General features: G+C 43.3%; 1 long non-coding RNA gene across 2 annotated transcripts in view; it reads right to left on the bottom strand.

The window, feature by feature from the left end:
* Nucleotides 1–24909, bottom strand: part of LOC101733257 — a 99604-nt gene extending 74695 nt beyond the window's left edge. The window contains exons 1-2 of one of the 2 annotated variants that reach the window (XR_001170710.3): nt 24858–24909; nt 9134–9361 (exon numbers count right to left, since the gene is read on the bottom strand). This is a non-coding gene — a long non-coding RNA (uncharacterized LOC101733257). Of the gene's footprint in view, nt 1–9133; nt 15122–24857 lie in introns of those variants that run through there. The other variant, XR_208545.4, reaches the window with a different exon arrangement.
* Nucleotides 24910–25218: the final 309 nt, after the last annotated feature.

Here is a 25218-nt window from a genome sequence, read left to right as displayed (position 1 = left end):
ATAATGGCTGCATGGTCATTTCTCTGTACTAAGCACAATCCTGCAGGATCATCCCCCAAACCATTCCCAATCCCAGGACAGAGCAATACCATCAAAATGGCTGCATGGTTATTTCTCTGTACTAAGCACAATCCTGCAGAAACAGCCCCCAAACCATTCCCAATGCCTTGACAGAGCAATACCATTATAATGGCTGCATGGTTGTTTCTCTGTACTAAGCACAATCCTGCAGAAACAGCCCCCAAACCATACCCAATGCCTTGACAGAGCGATACCATCATAATGGCTGCATGGTTATTTTTCTGTACTAAACACAATCCTGCAGAAAGAGCCCCCAAACCATTCCCAATCCCAGGACAGAGCAATACCATCATAATGGCTGCATGGTTATTTCTCTGTACTAAGCACAATCCTGCAGAAACAGTCCCCATACCATACCCAATCCTTCAGAAACAGCCCCCAAACCATACCCAATGCCTGCACAGAGCGATACCATTATAATGGCTGCATGGTTATTTCTCTGTACTAAGCACAATCCTGCAGAAACAACCCCCAAACCATACCCAATTCTGCAGGAACAGCCCCCAAACCATTCAGAATCCCAAGACAGAGCAATACCATTATAATGGCTGCATGGTTATTTCTCTGTACTAAGCACAATCCTGCAGAAACAGCCCCCAAACCATACCCAATGCCTTGACAGAGCGATACCATCATAATGGCTGCATGGTTATTTCTCTATACTAAACACAATCCTGCAGAAACAGCCTCCAAACCATTCCCAATCCCAGGACTGAGCAATACCATCATAATAGCTGCATGGTTATTTCTCTGTACTAAGCACAATCCTGCAGAAACAGTCCCCAAACCATACCCAATCCTTCAGAAACAGCCCCCAAACCATACCAAATCCTGCAGAAACAGCCCCAAACCATACCCAATGCCTGCACAGCGCGATACCATCATAATGGCTGCATGGTTATTTCTCTGTACTAAGCACAATCCTGCATGAACAGCCCCCAAACATTACCCAATCCTGCATGAACAGCCCCCAAACCATACCCAATCCTGCAAAAACAGCCCCCAAACCATACCCAATCCTGCAGAAACAGCCCCCAAACCATACCCAATCCTGCAGAAACAGCCCCCAAACCAAATCCAATCCTACAGGAACAGCCCCCAAACCATGCCTAATGCCTGGACAGAGCGATACCATCATAATGGCTGCATGGTTATTTCTCTGTACTAACCACAATCCTGCCAAAACAGCCCCCAACTATACCCAATCCCTGGACAGAGAGATACCATCATAATGGCTGCATGGTTATTTCTCATTACTAACCACAATCCTGCAGAAACAGCCCCCAAACCATACCCAATGCCTTGACAGAGAGATACCATCATAATGGCTGCATGGTTATTTCTCTGTACTAACCACAATCCTGCAGAAACAGCCCCCAAATCACACCCAATACCTGGACAGAGAGATACCATCATAATGGCTGCATGGTCATTTCTCTGTACTAAGCACAATCCTGCAGGATCATCCCCCAAACCATTCCCAATCCCAGGACAGAGCAATACCATCATAATGGCTGCATGGTTATTTCTCTGTACTAAGCACAATCCTGCAGAAACAGCCCCCAAACCATACCCAATCCTTCAGAAACAGCCCCCAAACCATTCCCAATCCTACAGGAACATCCTCCAAACCATACCCAATGCCTGGACAGAGCGATACCATCATAATGGCTGCATGGTTATTTCTCTGTACTAAGTACAATCCTGTAGGAACATCCCCCAAACCATACCCAATCCTGCAGAAACAGCCCCCAAACCATTCCCAATCCCAGGACAGAGCAATACCATCATAATGGCTGCATGGTTATTTCTCTGTACTAAGCAGAATCCTGCAGAAACAGGCCCCAAACCATACCCAATCCTGCAGAAACAGCCCCCAAACCATATCCAATCCTGCAGGAACAGCCCCCAAACCGTACCCAATGCCTGGACAGAGAGATACCATCATAATAGCTGCATGGTTATTTCTCTGTACTTAGTACAATCCTGAAGGAACAGCCCGTAATCCAAACCCAATCCTACAGTAACAGCCCCCAAACCATACCCAATACTGCAGAAACAGCCCCCAAACCATTCCCAGTCCCAGGACAGAGCAATACCATCATAATGGCTGCATGGTCATTTCTCTGTACTAAGCACAATCCTGCAGGAACAGCCCCCAAACCATTCCCAATCCCAGGACAGAGAAATACCATCATAATGGCTGCATGGTTATTTCTCTGTACTAAGCACAATCCTGCAGAAACAGCCCCCAAACCATACCCAATCCTGCAGAAACAGCCCCCAAACCATACCCAATCCTACAGGAACATCCTCCAAACCATACCCAATGCCTGGACAGAGCGATACCATCATAATGGCTGCATGGTTATTTCTCTGTACTAAGTACAATACTGTAGGAACATCCCCCAAACCATACCCAATCCTGCAGAAACAGCCCCCAAACCATTCCCAATCCCAGGACAGAGCAATACCATCATAATCGCTGCATGGTTATTTCTCTGTACTAAGCACAATCCTGCAGAAACAGGCCGAAACCATACCCAATCCTGCAGAAACAGCCCCCAAACCGTACCCAATGCCTGAACAGAGAGATACCATCATAATGGCTGCATTGTTATTTCTCTATAGTAAGTACAATCCTGCAGGAACAGCCCCCAAACCATACCCAATCCTCCAGAAACAACCCCCAAACCATTCCCAATCCTGCAGGAACAGCCTCCAAACCATACCCAATGCCTGGACAGAGCGATACCATCATAATAGCTGTATGGTTATTTCTCTGTACAAAGCACAATCCTGCAGAAACAGCCCCGAAACCAATCCCTAGACAGAGCAATACCATCATAATGGCTGCATGGGTATATCTCTGTATTAAGCACAATCCTGCAGAAACAGCCCCCAGACCATACCCAATCCTTCAGAAACAGCCCTCAAACCATACCCAATGCCTTCACAGAGCGATACCATCATAATGGCTGCATGGTTATTTTTCTGTACTAACTACAATCCTGCATGAACAGTCCCCAAACCATACCCAATGCCTGGACAGAGAGATACCATCATAATGGCTGCATGGTTATTTCTCTGTACTAAGCACAATCCTTCAGAAACAGCCCCCAAACAATACCCAATCCTACAGGAACAGCCCCTAAACCATTACTAATGCCTGGACAGAGCGATACCATTATAATGGCTGCATGGTTATTTCTCTGTATTTAGTACAATCCTGCAGAAACAGCCCCCAAACCATTCCCAATCCTGCAGGAACATCCTCCAAACCATACTCAATGCCTGGACAGAGCGATACCATCATAATGGCTGCATGGTTATTTCTCTGTACTAAGTACAATCCTGTAGGAACATACCCCAAACCATACCCAATCCTGCAGAAACAGCCCCCAAACAATTCCCAATCCCAGGACAGAGCAATACCATCATAATCGCTGCATGGTTATTTCTCTGTACTAAGCACAATCCTGCAGAAACAGGCCCCATACCATACCCAATCCTGCAGAAACAGCCCCCAAACCATATCCAATCCTGCAGGAACAGCCCCCAAACCGTACCCAATGCCTGGACAGAGAGATACCATCATAATGGCTGCATGGTTATTTCTCTATAGTAAGTACAATCCTGCAGGAACAGCCCCCAAACCATACCCAATCCTGCAGAAACAACCCCCAAACCATTCCCAATCCTGCAGGAACAGCCTCCAAACCATACCCAATGCCTGGACAGAGCGATATCATCATAATAGCTGCATGGTTATTTCTCTGTACTAAGCACAATCCTGCAGAAACAGCCCCCAAACCATTCCCAATCCCTAGACAGAGCAATACCATCATAATGGCTGCATGGTTATTTCTCTGTACTAAGCACAATCCTGCAGGAACAGCCCCTCATCCAAACCCAATCCTACAGGAACAGCCCCCAAACCATACCCAATACTGCAGAAACAGCCCCCAAACCATTCCCCGGTCCCAGGACAGAGCAATACCATCATAATGGCTGCATGGTTATTTCTCTGTACTAAGCACAATCCTGCAGAAACAGCGCCGAAACCATACCCAATCCTTCAGAAAGAGCCCCCAAACCATTCCCAATTCCAGGACAGAGCAATACCATCATAATGGCTGCATGGTTATTTCTCTGTACTAAGCACAATCCTGCAGAAACAGCCCCCAAACCATTCCAAATCCCAGGACAGAGCAATACCATCATAATGGCTGCATGGTTATTTCTCTGTACTAAGCACAATCCTGCAGAAACAGCCCCAAAACATCCCCAATCCTGCAGAAACAGCCCCCAAACCATACCCAATGCCTGCATAGAGCGATACCATCATAATGGCTGCATGGTTATTTCTCTGTACTAAGCACAATCCTGCAGAAACAACCCCCAAACCATAACCAATCCTGCAGGAACAGCCCCCAAACCGTACCCAATGCATGGACAGAGAGATACCATCATAATGGCTGCATGGTTATTTCTCTGTACTAAGTACAATCCTGCAGGAACAGACCCCAAAACATACCCAATCCTGCAGAAACAGCCCCCAAACCATTCCCAATCCCAGGACAGAGCAATACCATCATAATGGCTGCATGGTTATTTCTCTGTACTAAGCACAATCCTGCAGAAACAGCCCCAAAACATCCCCAATCCTGCAGAAACAGCCCCCAAACCATACCCAATGCCTGCATAGAGCGATACCATCATAATGGCTGCATGGTTATTTCTCTGTACTAAGCACAATCCTGCAGAAACAACCCCCAACCCATAACCAATCCTGCAGGAACAGCCCCCAAACCGTACCCAATGCATGGACAGAGAGATACCATCATAATGGCTGCATGGTTATTTCTCTGTACTAAGTACAATCCTGCAGGAACAGACCCCAAAACATACCCAATCCTGCAGAAACAGCCCCCAAACCATTCCCAATCCCAGGACAGAGCAATACCATCATAATGGCTGCATGGTTATTTCTTTGTACTAAGAACAATCCTGCAGAAACAACCCCAAACCATACCTAATGCCTGGACAGAGCAATACCATCATAATGGCTGAATGGTTATTTCTGTGTACTAAGCACAATCCTGCAGGAGCAGCCCGCAAACCATGCCCAATTCTTCAGGAACAGCCCCCAAACCATATCCAATCCTTCAGGAACAGCCCCCAAACCATACCCAATGCCTGGACAGAGCGATACTATCATAATATCTGTATGGTTATTTCTATACTATGCACAATCCTGCAGAAACAGCCCCCCAAAAAATACCCAATGCCCGGACAGAGAGATGCCATGATAATGGGTGCATGGTTATTTCTCTGTACTAAGCACAATCCTTCAGAAACAGCCACCAAACCTTACCCAATGCCTGGACATAGCGATACTATCTTACTGGCTGCATGGTTATTTCTCTGTACTAATTACAATCCTGCAGAAACAGCCCCCAAACCATACCCAATGCCTGGACAGAGTGATTCCATCATAATGGCTGCATGGTTATTTCTCTGTACTATGCACAATCCTTCAGAAACAGCCCCCAAACCATACCCAATGCCTGGACAGAGCAATACCATCATATTGGTTGAATGGTTATTTCTGTGTACTAAGCACAATCCTGCAGAAACAGCCCCCAAACCATACCCAATCTGACAGGAGCAGGTCGCAAACCATACCCAATTCTTCAGGAACAGCCCCTAAACCATACCCAATCCTGCTGGAACAGCCCCAAACCATACCCAATGCCTTGACAGAGCGATACTATCATAATAGCTGCATGGTTATTTCTCTGTAGTAAGCACAATCCTGCAGAAACAGCCCCCAAACCATTCCCAATCCTGCAGGAACATCCTCCAAACCATACTCAATGCCTGGACAGAGCGATACCATCATAATGGCTGCATGGTTATTTCTCTGTACTAAGTACAATCCTGTAGGAACATACCCCAAACCATACCCAATCCTGCAGAAACAGCCCCCAAACAATTCCCAATCCCAGGACAGAGCAATACCATCATAATCGCTGCATGGTTATTTCTCTGTACTAAGCACAATCCTGCAGAAACAGGCCCCATACCATACCCAATCCTGCAGAAACAGCCCCCAAACCATATCCAATCCTGCAGAAACAGCCCCCAAACCGTACCCAATGCCTGGACAGAGAGATACCATCATAATGGCTGCATGGTTATTTCTCTATAGTAAGTACAATCCTGCAGGAACAGCCCCCAAACCGTACCCAATCCTGCAGAAACAACCCCCAAACCATTCCCAATCCTGCAGGAACAGCCTCCAAACCATACCCAATGCCTGGACAGAGCGATATCATCATAATAGCTGCATGGTTATTTCTCTGTACTAAGCACAATCCTGCAGAAACAGCCCCCAAACCATTCCCAATCCCTAGACAGAGCAATACCATCATAATGGCTGCATGGTTATTTCTCTGTACTAAGCACAATCCTGCAGGAACAGCCCCTCATCCAAACCCAATCCTACAGGAACAGCCCCCAAACCATACCCAATACTGCAGAAACAGCCCCCAAACCATTCCCGGTCCCAGGACAGAGCAATACCATCATAATGGCTGCATGGTTATTTCTCTGTACTAAGCACAATCCTGCAGAAACAGCGCCGAAACCATACCCAATCCTTCAGAAAGAGCCCCCAAACCATTCCCAATTCCAGGACAGAGCAATACCATCATAATGGCTGCATGGTTATTTCTCTGTACTAAGCACAATCCTGCAGAAACAGCCCCCAAACCATTCCAAATCCCAGGACAGAGCAATACCATCATAATGGCTGCATGGTTATTTCTCTGTACTAAGCACAATCCTGCAGAAACAGCCCCAAAACATCCCCAATCCTGCAGAAACAGCCCCCAAACCATACCCAATGCCTGCATAGAGCGATACCATCATAATGGCTGCATGGTTATTTCTCTGTACTAAGCACAATCCTGCAGAAACAACCCCCAAACCATAACCAATCCTGCAGGAACAGCCCCCAAACCGTACCCAATGCATGGACAGAGAGATACCATCATAATGGCTGCATGGTTATTTCTCTGTACTAAGTACAATCCTGCAGGAACAGACCCCAAAACATACCCAATCCTGCAGAAACAGCCCCCAAACCATTCCCAATCCCAGGACAGAGCAATACCATCATAATGGCTGCATGGTTATTTCTCTGTACTAAGCACAATCCTGCAGAAACAGCCCCAAAACATCCCCAATCCTGCAGAAACAGCCCCCAAACCATACCCAATGCCTGCATAGAGCGATACCATCATAATGGCTGCATGGTTATTTCTCTGTACTAAGCACAATCCTGCAGAAACAACCCCCAACCCATAACCAATCCTGCAGGAACAGTCCCCAAACCGTACCCAATGCATGGACAGAGAGATACCATCATAATGGCTGCATGGTTATTTCTCTGTACTAAGTACAATCCTGCAGGAACAGACCCCAAAACATACCCAATCCTGCAGAAACAGCCCCCAAACCATTCCCAATCCCAGGACAGAGCAATACCATCATAATGGCTGCATGGTTATTTCTTTGTACTAAGAACAATCCTGCAGAAACAACCCCAAACCATACCTAATGCCTGGACAGAGCAATACCATCATAATGGCTGAATGGTTATTTCTGTGTACTAAGCACAATCCTGCAGGAGCAGCCCGCAAACCATGCCCAGTTCTTCAGGAACAGCCCCCAAACCATATCCAATCCTTCAGGAACAGCCCCCAAACCATACCCAATGCCTGGACAGAGCGATACTATCATAATAGCTGTATGGTTATTTCTATACTATGCACAATCCTGCAGAAACAGCCCCCCAAAAAATACCCAATGCCCGGACAGAGAGATGCCATGATAATGGGTGCATGGTTATTTCTCTGTACTAAGCACAATCCTTCAGAAACAGCCACCAAACCTTACCCAATGCCTGGACATAGCGATACTATCTTACTGGCTGCATGGTTATTTCTCTGTACTAATTACAATCCTGCAGAAACAGCCCCCAAACCATACCCAATGCCTGGACAGAGTGATTCCATCATAATGGCTGCATGGTTATTTCTCTGTACTATGCACAATCCTTCAGAAACAGCCCCCAAACCATACCCAATGCCTGGACAGAGCAATACCATCATATTGGTTGAATGGTTATTTCTGTGTACTAAGCACAATCCTGCAGAAACAGCCCCCAAACCATACCCAATCTGACAGGAGCAGGTCGCAAACCATACCCAATTCTTCAGGAACAGCCCCTAAACCATACCCAATCCTGCTGGAACAGCCCCAAACCATACCCAATGCCTTGACAGAGCGATACTATCATAATAGCTGCATGGTTATTTCTCTGTAGTAAGCACAATCCTGCAGAAACAGCAAGCAAAAAATACCCAATGCCTGGACAGAGAGATACTATCATAATGGCTGCATGGTTATTTCTCTGTACTAAGCACAATGCAGCAGGAACAGCACCGCAACTACACCCATTACATGTATGTAGTGTGATACCATAATACTAATATAGTCCTATGAGGATATTTGTGGGTGAGACAGTAGGTGGTGCCATTCAAACACACCCATCACATTTTTGGCTGTAGCCAAAGGGGGGTTCCCGACGGGTTGATTGGTTGAAAATTTTAAACTACTGACTGACACATCTGCTAAATTTTCCTGAAGTTTCCTTGCGCCCCGGCATCCCATTCCCACACTGCAGGGCACTTCTAATAAATAAATACAAAACAAATGCAGTAAAGGCCAGCACTCACGGGGCTTCAAAGCAGATTTAACAGAAAATATAAAAGTTTTACAAAATGTATTATAGCATGGTTTTTTATTTAACCGACTTTTCAGTTCCAAACAGGAACTTTCTTCAGGGTAAACCATAAATAAATAAATACATATATACATACATAATATACTTATCAATACCAGTTGGGGAACATGTTCCTGTGTAACACAGTAATGTAGCGCAGTGACACATATAGGGGATATTCAGTTAAATCCATCTTACCTTTGTAGAACTGCTTCCCCAGCTGTGCAGGGCAACTGGTTCCTCTCAGCCCTTTGTAGTGACGAAGGAGAGTCAGTCAGCAGCAAGTGGATCTGACAGGGAACTGCTGTTTCCCTCTCTGTGTATGAAAGCTGAGCTGTGATTGGCTGCCCTCATCCTACTGTGTGTCTGGGAAATGACCAACTGTCATCTGTAACAGGCCGGGGTCCGACGGGATCATGGGGAGCTCTAATAAAGGTGCAGTTGTTAATGGAAAATTCCATATATTATTCATCATTATGGGGGGGGGGGGGTTCCAAAATGCTACATGTCCCCTTTATCTATCAAAGCCACAGCTTTTTATACCTGCTCTGTTTTCCCTGTGATTTCCCTCCTATTCTGTATCATTTCCCTTAATGTGCCCCCTGTGTGCATGTGTCTGACCCACTCACCTGATCCCAGCAATGAAATGACTGTGCCCTGCAAGCTGTCTTACCAACTCTGTCTGTGATGTCATAGTGAGGGGAAACCGGGAACCAGCTAAACTTCCCACACTGTCTGTGATGTCACAGAGAGAGAGAAACTGGGAACCAGCTAAACTTCCCACACTGTCTGTGATGTCACAGAGAGAGAGAAACTGGGAAACAAGTGCAGACCCCCCACCTTGACACAGACAGCTGTCCATCAGGCTGCTCAGGCACAGGGCTTCTCCCTCATATTGTCAGGGGTTGCTATTAACTGGCACAAATGGCAGTTGGAGAACGGTGAATGATATGTAAAAGCACATACTCAAAATTCACTTGCAACTTTCAAAGGGTAACTTACCCTCTGATCTTCAATAAGATGGCACTGGGCCTGGCACAGAAGTGGCACAATAATATGCCAGGGGGAACATTATGAAGGAAAGGAAATAGCAGCTTGGCTGCGTTTGTAAACAGCGTGATCTCCCAGCAGCTACAGACATACCAGGAAATGCATTCTGGGAAATAAATGATTTGGCCGCCACTCTCTCATTGCTGACAGGGAATCATTATTGGGCTAGAATAGGCTAAACTCAAACTATACCTATTTTTCAGTCCCCTTTCATACACCTTGGCTCACTGTCACCTCAAGGCCTGGCTCCTACTCTAACATCCCATGATCCTCTGTGCATTTATACCTTACAGGGAAAAGCCTTAATATAGTAAATAGTAAATCCTAGACGAAACGGATCTCAGATTCTAGTCACTTTTTTTCATGTAAACAGTAACTATTTCGGGCCCATATTAAAGAGACATTTTTTTTATAAGAAATATAGTACATTTTGGCAAACTCATGGAAACTCAAGGCCCCTGAGTGTATGTGGGGGGGGGGGAACCGGGCAGACACTGAGTGTGTCCCCACAATCTCCTGCCTTCTGTTGGCCTCTCCCGGCTTCTCAATGGCACCTTCATGTGTGTGGGGCTGTACCACCCACCTTATTGGGGGGAGCCTCTCCCTAGGTACCAGATTGGAACATAATAACAGAATTAAACATAATGGTGTAAAATTAAATACATATTGATAAATGACTATTTTGGCAAACATTCCATATTCACTGGCAAACACTGAAAGATAAAATATAAGAAAAGACGATTATCAGCACAGACCCCTCCCCTCAGTTCCTCTCATTCCCACTCTCACTGCGCCTCAAGGGGGAGCGCTATTTTAACTTCCCACAGAAACTGTCAGCAAGATAAACCCAAATCCCCCCTTTAATTGATCCAATCCAACTGATCCAATAATCATAATAATTGTGCAATAAACACTAGAAATTACTGTGATGCTAAGTAAATAAAAGAACTACAATTCATTTGATCCTTCCCATGGGCCTTTTATGGGCTGCTGGACTGTACCAAGTGTTTATTAAATAGGTAAAGTCCTTGTGCAATAAATACATCATTCAATAAAATTACCTGAATATATCTGTGAATTTCCTAAATTAACTAGGGGAGATCCCTAATAACTCAAATTAGGGTACTGCACTATTCTACAGTAACTCTCCTTCCCCCCAGTTATCCTTAATGAAATGATATTAACATCCCATAAGCCTCATAAGGAGATAACGGATGGAGGTGGGCCTACAGGTGGGGGAGCCCCTTACTGAGCATGCCCAGTGTGGCACTTTGACCCTTCTTTTCCCAGCAATGTTCTCCCCCAGAGAGGACTGAGGGTCCTGAAATGCCCATTAGGGTTCAGGGGCGGAAATACAGTTATGTGGACACAGCAGGGTAGGAAAGTGCCTGGGGGAGGGTATGCCAAGTGTTTTATAGCAATAAGGGGTGCTACAAATTTTACCACAAGGTGTCACTGGCACCAGGGGGTGTGAGGATTGGGTAAATGAGAAGCAATGATAATAAATATAATGTTATGTATATCTGCCTCCACTTGCACCCTTAATGGGACTAAATAATGCAAATCTATGATGGAGAAGGACAGCAGCAGGAGAGGCCAGCAAGGTCCTGTCCTGTATTAAAGGGGTATAGACTTACAGGGGGTCATACTTCCCCTTTAAACAGCACGAGTAAGGCCCCATCTAGAATATGCCGAGCAGTTTTGGGCCCCAGCGCTCACTAAGTACATTCTATAGAGAGTCCTGGGGGCTATTAATAAATGGAATGTGTGAGCCATGGTGCTGAATGAGTTACTCACAGGGTGGTGCATAATGAGTGGAAATGGCTACTTACTTATTATAAATAAAACATGGATGAAACAATTTATTAAAGGGGAATTCAACCTCTGTATATACATGGGTACACAGGCAGCATGGCGGCACCCACATACCTTGCAATAACCAGCCAAGACACAGATCTGTCACAGGGCAGTTTCTGATTCAGTCCTGGTACTAGTAACATTCTGAGTTACACTGAATCAGTGAATCCTCCAATCAGAAGAGATCTTTCACTAGAACTGCACAATACACTTCAGCACAACAAGCCACTAACTCTATCCAAGAGGGATTCAGGGAATTAATATCTCCCCCCACCCAAAAATGCCAATAACTGTTTCCCCATTTCCTTCTATTGGGAATGTACTGTGCAGTTTCTACTTCCCCATATGTTTTATCCCTTTGGTGTTATGGTCAGTCATACAGCAGCACCCATGAGTGGAGGCTCCCTGTCAGAACAAACTTTACCCCTGGGTCACCCCAGCTGCACCACCCCATGGGGACACTACTCTATTTAAACCAGCAAGCAGCAGTCACATAAGACATTTGGGAGCTTCCTAGTACCTGCCTGCTTGCTGATTCTGACAGCGCCCCCCATGCCCCTGCGGGATATAACGCAACAGAGATCCCAGAAGTCTCTCCCAACAGAGCACCTGATCTGTGCTGCTGCTGCAGAACAGTTTGGATCCCCGACAGTGGCCGGGGCCGCTGGAGGGGGTTACTGTAGTGAGGGGAATGGGCCCGGAACTAGAGGTAGGTGAAAGAAGAGGTACCTGCCTGGCACCCCCCACCGTTGCGCTCTAGGCAGGTGCCTCTTCTGCCTACCCCTAGTTCCGGCCCCTTTCTTTTGATTGATAAATGTGGCTTCCCCCCAATGCTGCATCCCACATTTCCCTGGGAGAACACCTCACACTTTGGGAAACTGACATAAGTTATTGTACGTACAGAATGGCTGCCATATTGTTTTACATAGATAGTACAGTGTCAGGGAATAACTGCAAAAAAATCCCTTCTGTGTATTTATGCTTATACATACGGCTGGGAGCTTCCATATTACTTCCTTATTGATATACAGGTGTAAGATCTATTATCTAGAATTGTTTGGACCTGGGGTTTTCTGGATAAGAAATATTTGATCACCATACCTTAAGTCTGCCAAAAATAATTTGATCATTTGAAGGTAACTAAGCTGCATGAATACATAGAAGTATATGTGAGCATATAAGTATATGTATTCATGCAGCTTAGTTACCTTTAAGTATAAGGCCCTGTTTAGTTATTACAGAGGGAAAAAATATTTTAAATCTAAAATTGTTTGCTTCCTGTAATTCATGGGTTTCTGGATAAATGATCCCTTACCTGTAGTATAAGGGTACAGATTAGTATACACATTCCTTCTTTGTATATTTGTATTTATACCCATGGATGGGAGGTGCCATATTATTTCCCATATACAGTACAGTATTAGGATACTGATTAATAGGCACACAGAATATTCTTTCTCTGTATATTTGTATTTATACATATGGAAGGAAGTTGCCATATTGTTTCCCTGACATGAGTATGAGGGTAGGGCTTATTGTGTGCCCAGAATATTTCTGAGCCCAGAGAACTGCATTTCCGTCCTTTATAGCCCTTCTATAACATAATTTATCTTAAAGGTCAACTACCCCTTTAATGTTACTGCTGATGTTCTATGGCCATTCACGGCGGGGGGGTTATTACTTGGATAAACTCTTCTTTAAACTGATATTATTACACTGCTGTGCCTTTGGGAGAAGCTGAGAGAATCCCTAGTCAGTGGCCCCCATATGTTTATTAAACCTAATTTAAAGGAAAACAAAAGTCGAAGCTGCCAGGGGGTGCCACTAATGCCCACTTGCCAGCCACTGCTGCTTTCCTTCTGTTACAAATCTACTGGGCCGGGTCACTCCCTCTTACCTGGTGTCAGAACCATCTTGGCAGATCTGCTGCCTGGTAGGGATCCAAATGACTAGCCCTGGAGCTGCACGTGTGCATTATCCCCTGCGGCCCCTTGGACTATATAAAGCTCATGTATGGTGCATAGAGACGTCAGGGCTACGCCAGATCTGCCCATAAGGTGCCATGGAAAGATAAGGCTGCCCAGCTTGGTGCCTATAGAAGAGGAACGCCAGGGGGAATGTAGAGGTCAGACTGTATCTAGAATAAGGAAACATGCAGCTCTATGCTTCTAAATCTACAGCAGCTCCGCACTGTGTCAGTAACAGATTTACTCAGGTACGGGCCGGCTGGAATCACATTGCCCTGTGCATCCCTAATCAGGAATGTGACTGTGTTCTGCCTAGAGCAACCCAGATAGGCCCAACTACACACACATTACATGTGCATACACACGTATATTACATACAAACATAACCAACAAATACACACACAGAGGTGCAAGTCCAGTAACAGGATGGTATATCAAATTTTATTTATAGAGTTTTTATTTGAGAATGGGCCCCTCGGTGTTTAACAGCTGAACCTGTACCTTCTTATCATGTAATGTACAAACAGATCAGGTGTGCAGCTTCCAGAGTAGCATTAACTCATGGCCCCAAATATAATCAGAAGTAGATAAAGGATTTGAGAAGTCATGATTACTGGTCAAAACTCTCAGATGTTGGAATTTTGAATATCTAACTCTAATAAACAAATCCAACATTACTACAGAAGGGACAGAAGTCATTCCCTGTGGCCCACGGACCAATGACACGTATTTGATGTGGGGAGGAGCTGCCTCTGTTGGCAATATATATCTATGCTGTATAAATTTACAGATTAGATTGCCCTGTATAGGATATAGCTTGTGCAAAGTAGAGCCAATTAGGCCATTTGTGCTGCAGTGTGGAGTAAATGAATGGTTAATTGGTAAAGCCAGATACTCTGTCCCATTAAATGATTCTATAGCCTGATGGGAGATTGGGTCTCATCATAACATCAATCAGATGAGAGGATAAGAAGGAGGAATACAATCTCCACACCATTCCTGAGTATCACTGTACCACTGAATCAGCGACTTTACAATGGGAATATCTATTGGGAAGGAGATGAGGAGCACACTCATAACAATGGTATATAAAGCTACACAAGGGGGATAATGAAAATGGCAAAGTGCTCCAGGTCTAACAACCCACAGCAACCAATTAAGTGAAGCAGCCTTGCTGGCCACCCTTGAGAGCAAACATCTGATTGGTCGCTATGGGTTGCAAGACCTAGTGAAAACTTTTATGATGCCAGCGCCATGGATTTGACCTAAATCAGTGTGACTATACATAGTTACATAGTGACATAGGGTTGAAAAAAGACCATCAAGTTCAACCCATCCAAGTAAACCCAGCACACCTAACCCACACCTACCAATCTATACACTCACATACATAAACTATAAATACAACCACTAGTACTAACTGTAGATATTAGTATCACAATAGCCTTGGATATTCTGATTGATCAAGAACTCATCCAGGCCCCTCTTAAAGGCATTAACAGAATCTGCCATTACCACATCACTAGGAAGGGCATTCCACAACCTCACTGCCCTCACCGTGAAAAACCACCTACGCTGCTTCAAATGGAAGCTCCGTTCCTCTAATCTAAAGGGGTGACCTCTGGTGCGTTGATTGTTTTTATGGGAAAAAAGAACATCCCCCAACTGCCTATAATCCCCTCTAATGTACTTGTACAGAGTAATCATGTCCCCTCGCAAGCGCCTCTTTTCCAGAGAAAACAACCTCAACCTCGACAGTCTCACCTCATAGTTTAAATCTTCCATCCCCTTAACCAGTTCTGCACTTTCTCCAGCTCATTAATATCCCTCTTAAGGACTGGAGCCCAAAACTGCACCGCATACTCAAGGTGAGGCCTTACCAGGGACCTATAAAGGGACAAAATTATGTTCTCATCCCTTGAGTCAATGCCCTTTTTTATACAAGACAGCACTTTATTTGCTTTAGTAGCCACAGAATGACACTGCCTGGCATTACACAACTTGTTATCAACAAAAACCCCTAGATCCTTCTCCATTAAGGATACCCCCAACACACTACCATTCAGTAGATAGTTTGCGTTTATATTATTTCTACCAAAGTGCATAACTTTGCACTTATCAACATTGAACCTCATTTTCCAGTTTGCTGCCCAGTTATCTAATTTTGTCAAATCGCTCTGCAAAGCGGCAGCATCCTGCATGGAACTTATAGTTTTGCACAATTTTGTGTCATCAGCAAAAATAGAAACAGAACTGTCTATGCCCACCTCCAGGTCATTAATAAACAAGTTAAAAAGCAAAGGACCAAGGACTGACCCCTGCGGTACTCCACTAACCACACTGGTCCAATTAGAAAATGTTCTCTTTGTACTCTATCCTTCAGCCAGTTCTCTATCCAATTACAAATATTATGTTCTAGGCCAATATTCCTTAATTTGATCATTAACCTTCTGTGAGGTACTGTATCAAACACTTTAGCAAAGTCCAAGTAGATGACATCAACTGCCATTCCAGCATCAAGGTTCCTACTCACCTCCTCATAAAAGGCGACTAAATTAGTCTGGCAAGATCTGTTACGCATAAAACCATGCTGGCACAAACTAATAGTATTGTGAACTGCAATGTATTCAAGTACCCTATCCCTTATTACCCTTTCCAAAAGTTTTCCTACTACTGATGTCAGACTAACAGGCCTATAGTTTTCAGGCTGAGAACGGGATCCCTTTTTAAATAATGGCACCACATTAGCAATCCGCCAGTCTCTCGGCACCATGCCAGACCTCAATGAATCCTGAAAAATTAAGTGAAGAGGTTTGGCAATCACAGCGCTCAGCTCATTTAATACCCTGGGATGAATCCCATCCGGCCCTGGACCTTTGTTTACCTTTACATGTTCAAGTCTCTTTTGAATTTCCTCCCGAGTGACCCACGCGTCAGTAGCTAAATTACTAGAACTGGGCATATTACAAGGGAAGCCTTCATTATCTGGCTCCTCAGATGTATAGACAGATGAAAAATAAGAGTTCAAAATTTCAGCTTTTTCCCCGTTCTCATCAACCAACTTACCCCCCCCGTGATAATAAAGTTCCCACCCCTTCTTGCTTCATTTTTTTACTATTCACATAATTAAAAAATAATTTTGGATTCTTTTTACTCCTAGCTGCAATATCCCTTTCCATTTCTATTTTAGCTTGCTTGATAGCTTTTTTGCATGCTTTATTTGCTTCCTTGTACCTGATGAAAGTTTCTGCTGTCCCAGCTAACTTGAATGCCCTAAAAGCACGTTTTTTCTTACCAACCTCGACAATAACACTTTTATTCAGCCATAACGGTTTTGCTTTGCGATGCCTCTCCTTGCTTACAAGGGGGATATACTGTTGTGTATACCTACAAAGCAATGTTTTAAAGATGTTCCATTTTCCTTCTGTGTCTAACCCCATGAAAAGCCTTTCCCAGTTGACACATTGCAGAGATGCCCTTATACTGGCAAAGTCTGCACGTCTAAAATTGAGCGTTTTAGTTACTCCCTTATAGCGCTGTCTCTGCAGCATTATCTCAAAGGAGACCATGTTGTGATCACTGTTCCCCAAATGCTCACCCACACAAATGTTAGAGATGAGTTCATTATTATTAGATATCACCAGGTCCAAAATAGAGTCATTCCTAGTGGGTTCTTGAACCGCCTGAAATAAAAAGTTGTCATTTAGCATATTTACAAACCTACTAGCTTTTTCTGACTTAGCCACCCCATTACTCCAGTCAATGTCCGGATAATTAAAGTCCCCCATAATAACAACTTGATCCAGTTTTGAAGCAATAGCTGGGCCTCATCCCCCTCATCTATACGGGGTGGTTTATAGCATACACCAATGATCATTTTCTTTGTGACCTTCAGCCCTACTGAAATTTCTACCCAAAGAGATTCAACGTTTTCATTGGTAATGTCTTTATTACATGGCTTTAAATCTGACTTTACGTAAAGACAAACCCCTCCACCCTTTTTAATCTCTCTGTCCCTCCTAAAAAGTGTATAACCATTTAAATTCGCAGCCCAGTCGCATTTATCATCCCACCAGGTCTCAGTGATACCTATTAAATCATAATTTTCAATACATGCAATAGCTTGCAGCTCCCCTAATTTACCCGACAAGCTACGCGCATTAGCCAGCATGCAGCAGAGATTATTACTTCTCCCTCTGATGTTTACATTAGCTAAGGGAGAATTAGAGCTAAGGCAATTATGAGACTGCTTTCCTTGTAACGGAAGCTCCTTATCTGATAAACTATATGCCCCCCTCACTCCTCCCCCACAACCCTTTGCTAGTCCCCCTACCCCGTCTACACTAATTTTCCCATAGAATTCTAGCTCACCCACCCCCCCCCTTGTCTAGTTTAAACACTCTTAACCATTCTCTCCCCTAGCACAGCAGACCCCCTTCCATTGAGGTGCAATCCGTCAGGGCTGTATAGATTGTACCCCAAGGAAAAGTCAGCCCAGTGCTCTAGGAACCCAAACCCTTCTTTCCTACACCAAGACTTTAGCCACGCATTTAGCTCCCTAAGCTCCCGCTGTCTCCCTAAACTTGCACGTGGCACCGGCAAAATTTCCGAAAAAATGACATTGGAGGACCTTTGCCTAATCTTAGAGCCTAGATCCCTGAACTCACTCTTTACCACCTACCGTTCATTTTGTCATTAGTACCGATATGTACCAAGACAGCCGGGTCATGCCCAGCCCCTCCCAATAATGTGTCAACCCGATCAACCACATGCCGAACCCTGGCACCAGGAAGACAGCAAACTGTCCGGTTGAAGCGATCCGCTTGAAAGATTACCCTGTCCCTATACCCTATATCTTTTGAACTGTTCCTTGATCACAATGGTCCCAGAAAACCCAGAGAATTAAAAATTGCATTTGACCCATTCCTCTAATCAGCTTTATACAGTACCGACCCACCAAAACTAATCATGTTTCTCAAGTGTAATGCACTTTCCATATGTTGGGAGCTTTCCTCAATATTAATAACACTGTAATCAAGCATTTTACATATCAGACTGGTAAAATACCAGATTCCCAACAGGCTGCCCCCCTCCTGTGGCCCCTGATTAGAACTGCCCTGAGTTCAGTGGGCGGCTATTTTGTGCCAGTTCCCAGTTGGGAATGGGTCAGCTGATTGGGTGGTGCCAAAGAGATTCATTTTAAATGTTACCCTTTTACCCAGTGGCTGAGCTGTTAGACTAATCGGTACCTTTTATAGCCACAATCACAGATTGGATCATTTTAGTTTTGTGCGTTTTGACTCACAGGACCTGAAGGTTTATAGTTCAGGGTTAGGGATAAAATTTGGGGGACCATTGTGGGTTCGGTTTGGTTGCGGGTCAGACTGGGGAAATACAGTCTTCTTCTTCATTTCCGAAGTTGCACAAAGATTCTTCCAGGAAGAAACTGTGATCCTCTGTTGCCCACCCCAACCGCTGCCTGTTTGCCAGCCCCATTATAGGTTACTGGGAGCAGGGCAAGAATTCATTAAACACTTCCATATTGGCACTGAGCTACAAATGGCAGTGAAAATCCCTCAGCCCCTTCACGATTTAGGACCATCAAACCCTGCTGGGGGACAGAAAAAAATCAGTTTAATAGCCCCTTAGCTTAACTGCCATTGTCCAACAGACTGTCAGCTGCTCAAATCCCCCTTTTTATAAACAAATTATATATTATGGGACAAATACAAAAATGTAACAACATCCTAAGAATCCAGGGAATAGTTTCCCTTTAGTCTGTCTTTTCTGGGTAAAGAACTGTAGCACGGTGGATTTTATTTTGATTTTATAATGATTTACAATATACATCTGCTTTGACATATGAATCAAATCTTAGGTTTGAGTTGAGGTAAAAGCAGCAGATTTTGGGACAGCTATTGTCCAGTGTTCAAGGTACAATGTCTTTTTTCTATGTATATTGCTGGGTAAACAGTAAACACAGGTATTGTTACCCAGCAAATATCCTTGGAATAAACAAACAGACAGCATATAGACAATACACTTTATGTACAACTTATTTGAGAAACAAATATGGCTTTCTACAAAGTTAGTAAATTGTCTAGTTAGGTTTTGTTCATGACAAAAGTTTGTACACAATATTGCACAATAAGTCAGCACTTGGTGTTGGGGGTTTGCAAAGACCTCTGGTTTAACCCTTTAAGTGCCAGCCGAATTCGTCATTTCAGTTCCCCCCAGTGCCAGACGTTTTGTAAACATTCTGTGCTCTCTCAATGTAGGGGCTTTTACTGGGGGCAGGGTTAAGTTTAGGTAGGCAAACTATACATTGTTTTTTTTAGGAGAACCTGAGCTTTCCAAATCTACCTGCGTTTTTGTGTATTTCCACTTCTGGAACAAGATTTAGAGCTTGAAATACAAAAAAAAAAAAGAAAAAATGCTATTTTTCATGATATAAGGATTTATACCAGAAACACATTTTATTTTATGGACAAAAATTCAACTGATTTGGAAAGCCTCATGTCTCCCGAACGTGCCAATACCTGATATGTATAGTTTTATTGAGATTTCTGACTTCTATAGATCAAAAACTCCCAGCAGTAAATTACTAAATTTTCAAAGCATTACAGCAGAATACGGCATACTTTACATTCCAAAGCCAAAAATCCTGGAATATTAGGTTTACCCCAGGAAACCATACATTTTTGAAAACTACACATTCTGACGAATCCAAAATGGGTAACTATGTCTTCCAACTCCTAAGTACCAAACGGCAATGCTTTACTGAATTTAGCATTTTCTATAAAAAATTATGAAAATTCTAAAAAATCACCTCAAATCTTCCATTTTCAAGCACCTTATCTCCCACATAGCATTAGGTACGAAGAAAACACACCCTAAATATGAAAGCCAGGGGTCCACTGAACAGTTTGATGCCCATTGTGCATAGGATCACCGATGTATCTGGAATTTAGAGACCCCAAAAGGAAGTTAGTACATACAAATTGCCCAGGAGATCTCTTTAGCTACTGAAAATTCAATACATTTACTGCATTTTCTGTGGGGTAAAAACACAAAAAAATACATTGACCCCCCAAAATCATATATTTTTGGAAAGTACACATTCGGACGAATTCAAAATTGGTACCCATGTCTTTCTACTCCAAACTACTGAGTCGCAATTCTTTCCCAAAATTGCCAGTTTTGATGAAATACCTAAAAATCACATCAAATCTTCCACTTTCAAGCACCTTATCTCCCACATAACATTAGGTATCAAAAGAACACACCCTAAATATGAAAGCCAAGGGTCCGCTGAACAGTTTGATGCCCATTGTGCATAGGATCACCAATGTATCTGGCATTTAGAGACCCCATAAGGAAGTTAGTGCATACAAATTGCCCAGGAGATCTCTTTAGCTACTGAAAATTCAACACATTTACTGCATTTTCTGTGGGGTAAAAACACAAAAAATACATTGACCCCCCAAAACCATATATTTTTGGAAAGTACACATTCGGGCGAATTCAAAATTGGTACCCATGTCTTTCTACTCCAAACTACAGAGTCGCAGTGCTTTCCCACAATTGCTAGTTTTGGTGAAATACCTGAAAAACACATCAAATCTTCCACTTTCAAGCACCTTATCTCCCACATAACATTAGGTACCAAGAAAACACACCAGAAATATGAAAGCCAAGGGTCCGCTGAACAGTTTGATGCCCATTGTGCATAGGATCAGCACTGTATCTGGCATTTAGAGACCCCATAAGGACGTCAGTGCATAGAGATTGCTCCAGAGGTCTCTTTAGCTACTGAAAATTCAACACGTTTACTGCATTTTCTGTGGGGTAAAAACCCAAAAAAATACATTGACCCCCCAAAACCATATATTTTTGGAAAGTACACATTCGGGCGAATTCAAAATTGGTACCCATGTCTTTCTACTCCAAACTACAGAGTCGCAGTGCTTTCCCAAAATTGCTAGTTTTGGTGAAATACCTGAAAATCACATCAAATCTTCCACTTTCAAGCACCTTATCTCCCACATAACATTAGGTACAAAGAAAACACACCCAAAATATGAAAGCCAAGGGTCCGCTGAACAGTTTGATGCCCATTGTGCATAGGATCAGCACTGTATCTGGCATTTAGAGACCCCATAAGGACGTCAGTGCATAGAGATTGCCCCAGGGGTCTCTTTAGCTACTGAAAATTCAACACGTTTACTGCATTTTCTGTGGGGTAAAAACACAAAAAAATACTTTGACCCCCCAAAACCATATATTTTTGGAAAGTACAAATTCGGGCGAATTCAAAATTGGTAAACATGTCTTTCTACTCCAAACTACAGAGTCGCAGTGCTTTCCCAAAATTGCAAGTTTTGGTGAAATACCTGAAAAACACATCAAATCTTCGACTTTCAAGCACCTTATCTCCCACATAACATTAGGTACCAAAAGAACACACCAGAAATATGAAAGCCAAGGGTCCGCTGAACAGTTTCATGCCCATTGTGCATAGGATCAGCACTGTATCTGGCATTTAGAGACCCCATAAGGACGTCAGTGCATAGAGATTGCCCCAGAGGTCTCTTTAGCTACTGAAAATTCAACACGTTTACTGCATTTTCTGTGGGGTAAAAACCCCAAAAAAATACATTGACCCCCCAAAACCATATATTTTTGGAAAGTACACATTCGGGCAAATTCAAAATTGGTACCCATGTCTTTCTACTCCAAACTACAGAGTCGCAGTGCTTTCCCAAAATTGCTAGTTTTGGTGAAATACCTGAAAAACACATTAAATCTTCCACTTTCAAGCACCTTATCTCCCACATAACATTAGGTACCAAAAGAACAGACCCTAAATATGAAAGCCAAGGGTCCGCTGAACAGTTTGATGCCCATTGTGCATAGGATCACCGATGTATCTGGCATTTAGAGACCCCAAAAGGAAGTTAGTGCATACAAAGTGTATTCACTGCAATATAAGCTACCGGCATGTGCATTATGCGGCATAAGACCCCCTAACAGTAAGGAGACCCTAGAAAACTATACATTTTCCGAAAGTACACAATCTGACAAAACAAAAATGGGTAAATACATCTTTCTACTGCAAACTACCAAACTACAAAGCTATGCTAAACAGAAAGATTTTTTTGACATTTCTGAAAATTGTCACAAAGCTTGCATTTTACCCCATTATGTACCCCCACATTTTGTACCGTATCAACATAAAACATTCTAAATATGAACGCCAGGGGTCTACTGAACAGTTTGATGCCCTATATGCATAGATTTACCAAACTATGTGGGGTACAGGGGCACCCAAGTAAAAATAGTGCATATGAATTTTCACATAAGATGCTTCGGCTCATGCAGTTTTTGCACCCGGTATGTGTATTATGTGCCATACGACCACCTAACAGTAAGGAGACCCTAGAAAACCATATATTTTCCGAAAGTACACATTCTGACAAAACAAAAATGGGTAAATACATCTTTCTACTACAAACTAACAAACTACAAAGCTATGCTAAACAGAACGGTTTTTATGACATTTCTGAAAATTGTCACAAAGCTTGCATTTTACCCCATTATGTACCCCCACATTTTGTACCGTATCAACATAAAACATTCTAAATATGAACGCCAGGGGTCTACTGAACAGTTTGATGCCCTATATGCATAGATTTACCAAACTATGTGGGGTACAGGGGCACCCAAGTAAAAATAGTGCATATGAATTTTCACATAAGATGCTTCGGCTCATGCAGTTTTTGCACCCGGTATGTGTATTATGTGCCATACGACCACCTAACAGTAAGGAGACCCTAGAAAACCATATATTTTCCGAAAGTACACATTCTGACAAAACAAAAATGGGTACATACATCTTTCTACTACAAACTACCAAACTACAAAGCTATGCTAAACAGAATGGTTTTTATGACATTTCTGAAAATTGTCACAAAGCTTGCATTTTACCCCATTATGTACCCCCACATTTTGTACCGTATCAACATAAAACATTCTAAATATGAATGCCAGGGGTCTACTGAACAGTTTGATGCCCTATATGCATAGATTTACCAAACTATGTGGGGTACAGGGGCACCCAAGTAAAAATAGTGCATATGAATTTTCACATAAGATGCTTCGGCTCATGCAGTTTTTGCACCCGGTATGTGTATTATGTGCCATACGACCACCTAACAGTAAGGAGACCCTAGAAAACCATATATTTTCCGAAAGTACACATTCTGACAAAACAAAAATGGGTAAATACATCTTTCTACTACAAACTACCAAACTACAAAGCTATGCTAAACAGAATGGTTTTTATGACATTTCTGAAAATTGTCACAAAGCTTGCATTTTACCCCATTATGTATTTTCACATAAGATGCTTCGGCTCATGCAGTTTTTGCACCCGGTATGTGTATTATGTGCCATACGACCACCTAACAGTAAGGAGACCCTAGAAAACCATATGTTTTCCGAAAGTACACATCCTGACAAAACAAAAATGGGTAAATAAAACTTTCTACTACAAACTACAAAGCTATGCTAAACAGAACGGTTTTTGTGACATTTCTGAAAATCAAGCGAACAAGAACTATGCATAACTGAAAATGCTATAAAATGGCTAAACATGCAGTAAAATACCCCAAAATCCACCAAAATCACAGAAAATGTAGTAGAAACACCAAAATAATACACAAAAGATATTGCGCAGTGCGGTTAGCGAATACACTATCCGCAATGGCAATAAAACATTTTTTTCAGGCAGGAATAAAAACGATGCGATTAGAAAAAAAAAAAAAATTACATAAGTGTGTAAGTGTGTGTGTACATTAGGTAAAATGTGTTTTGTGTGCATGTATGCAAGTAAGTGTGTGTAAGTGTAAGTGTTGTGAATGTTTGAAATCTCCCAACTCCCCTAAAATGTATGTGTTTGTGTGTAAATGTGAGTATAAATGTGTATTAGTGTATTATTAGTGTATTATGTGTGTGTATGTGTGTTTTTGTGTGTTTTTGCCACTTACCTGTGTAGGAGATCGTTGATCTGCAGGGAGACACACGCAGCACTAGTCTGGCAGTGAGTATCAGCAGCAGGAAGGAGGGGGGCCAGCAGGGGGGGGAGCAGAGAAAGGCAGAAGGCGATCGTGAAATCCAGGAATGGATTTCACGTGCCTGCCTTTTCTTATGTGGCCCCTGGGCGATCGTGCCCCAGGGGCCACTCGTTCCCCACCTCTGACTATTGTCTGGAGGCTGGGGAACGAGCGGGGAGCGAAGGAGCGGCTTGAAAAGCCGCTTCTCCGCTCCCAAACCCGGAAGTGCCCCAGGACGTAGAATCTACGTTCTGTGGCACTTAGGTCCTTTAGTACCCAGGACGTAGATTCTACG

This window comes from Xenopus tropicalis, chromosome 4 (genome assembly GCF_000004195.4).
Source record: "Xenopus tropicalis strain Nigerian chromosome 4, UCB_Xtro_10.0, whole genome shotgun sequence".
In the NCBI taxonomy this organism is placed as follows: Eukaryota; Metazoa; Chordata; class Amphibia; order Anura; family Pipidae; genus Xenopus; species Xenopus tropicalis.
Note: the sequence above shows the minus strand (reverse complement) of the source record. Positions and strands in the feature narration are given on the sequence as shown.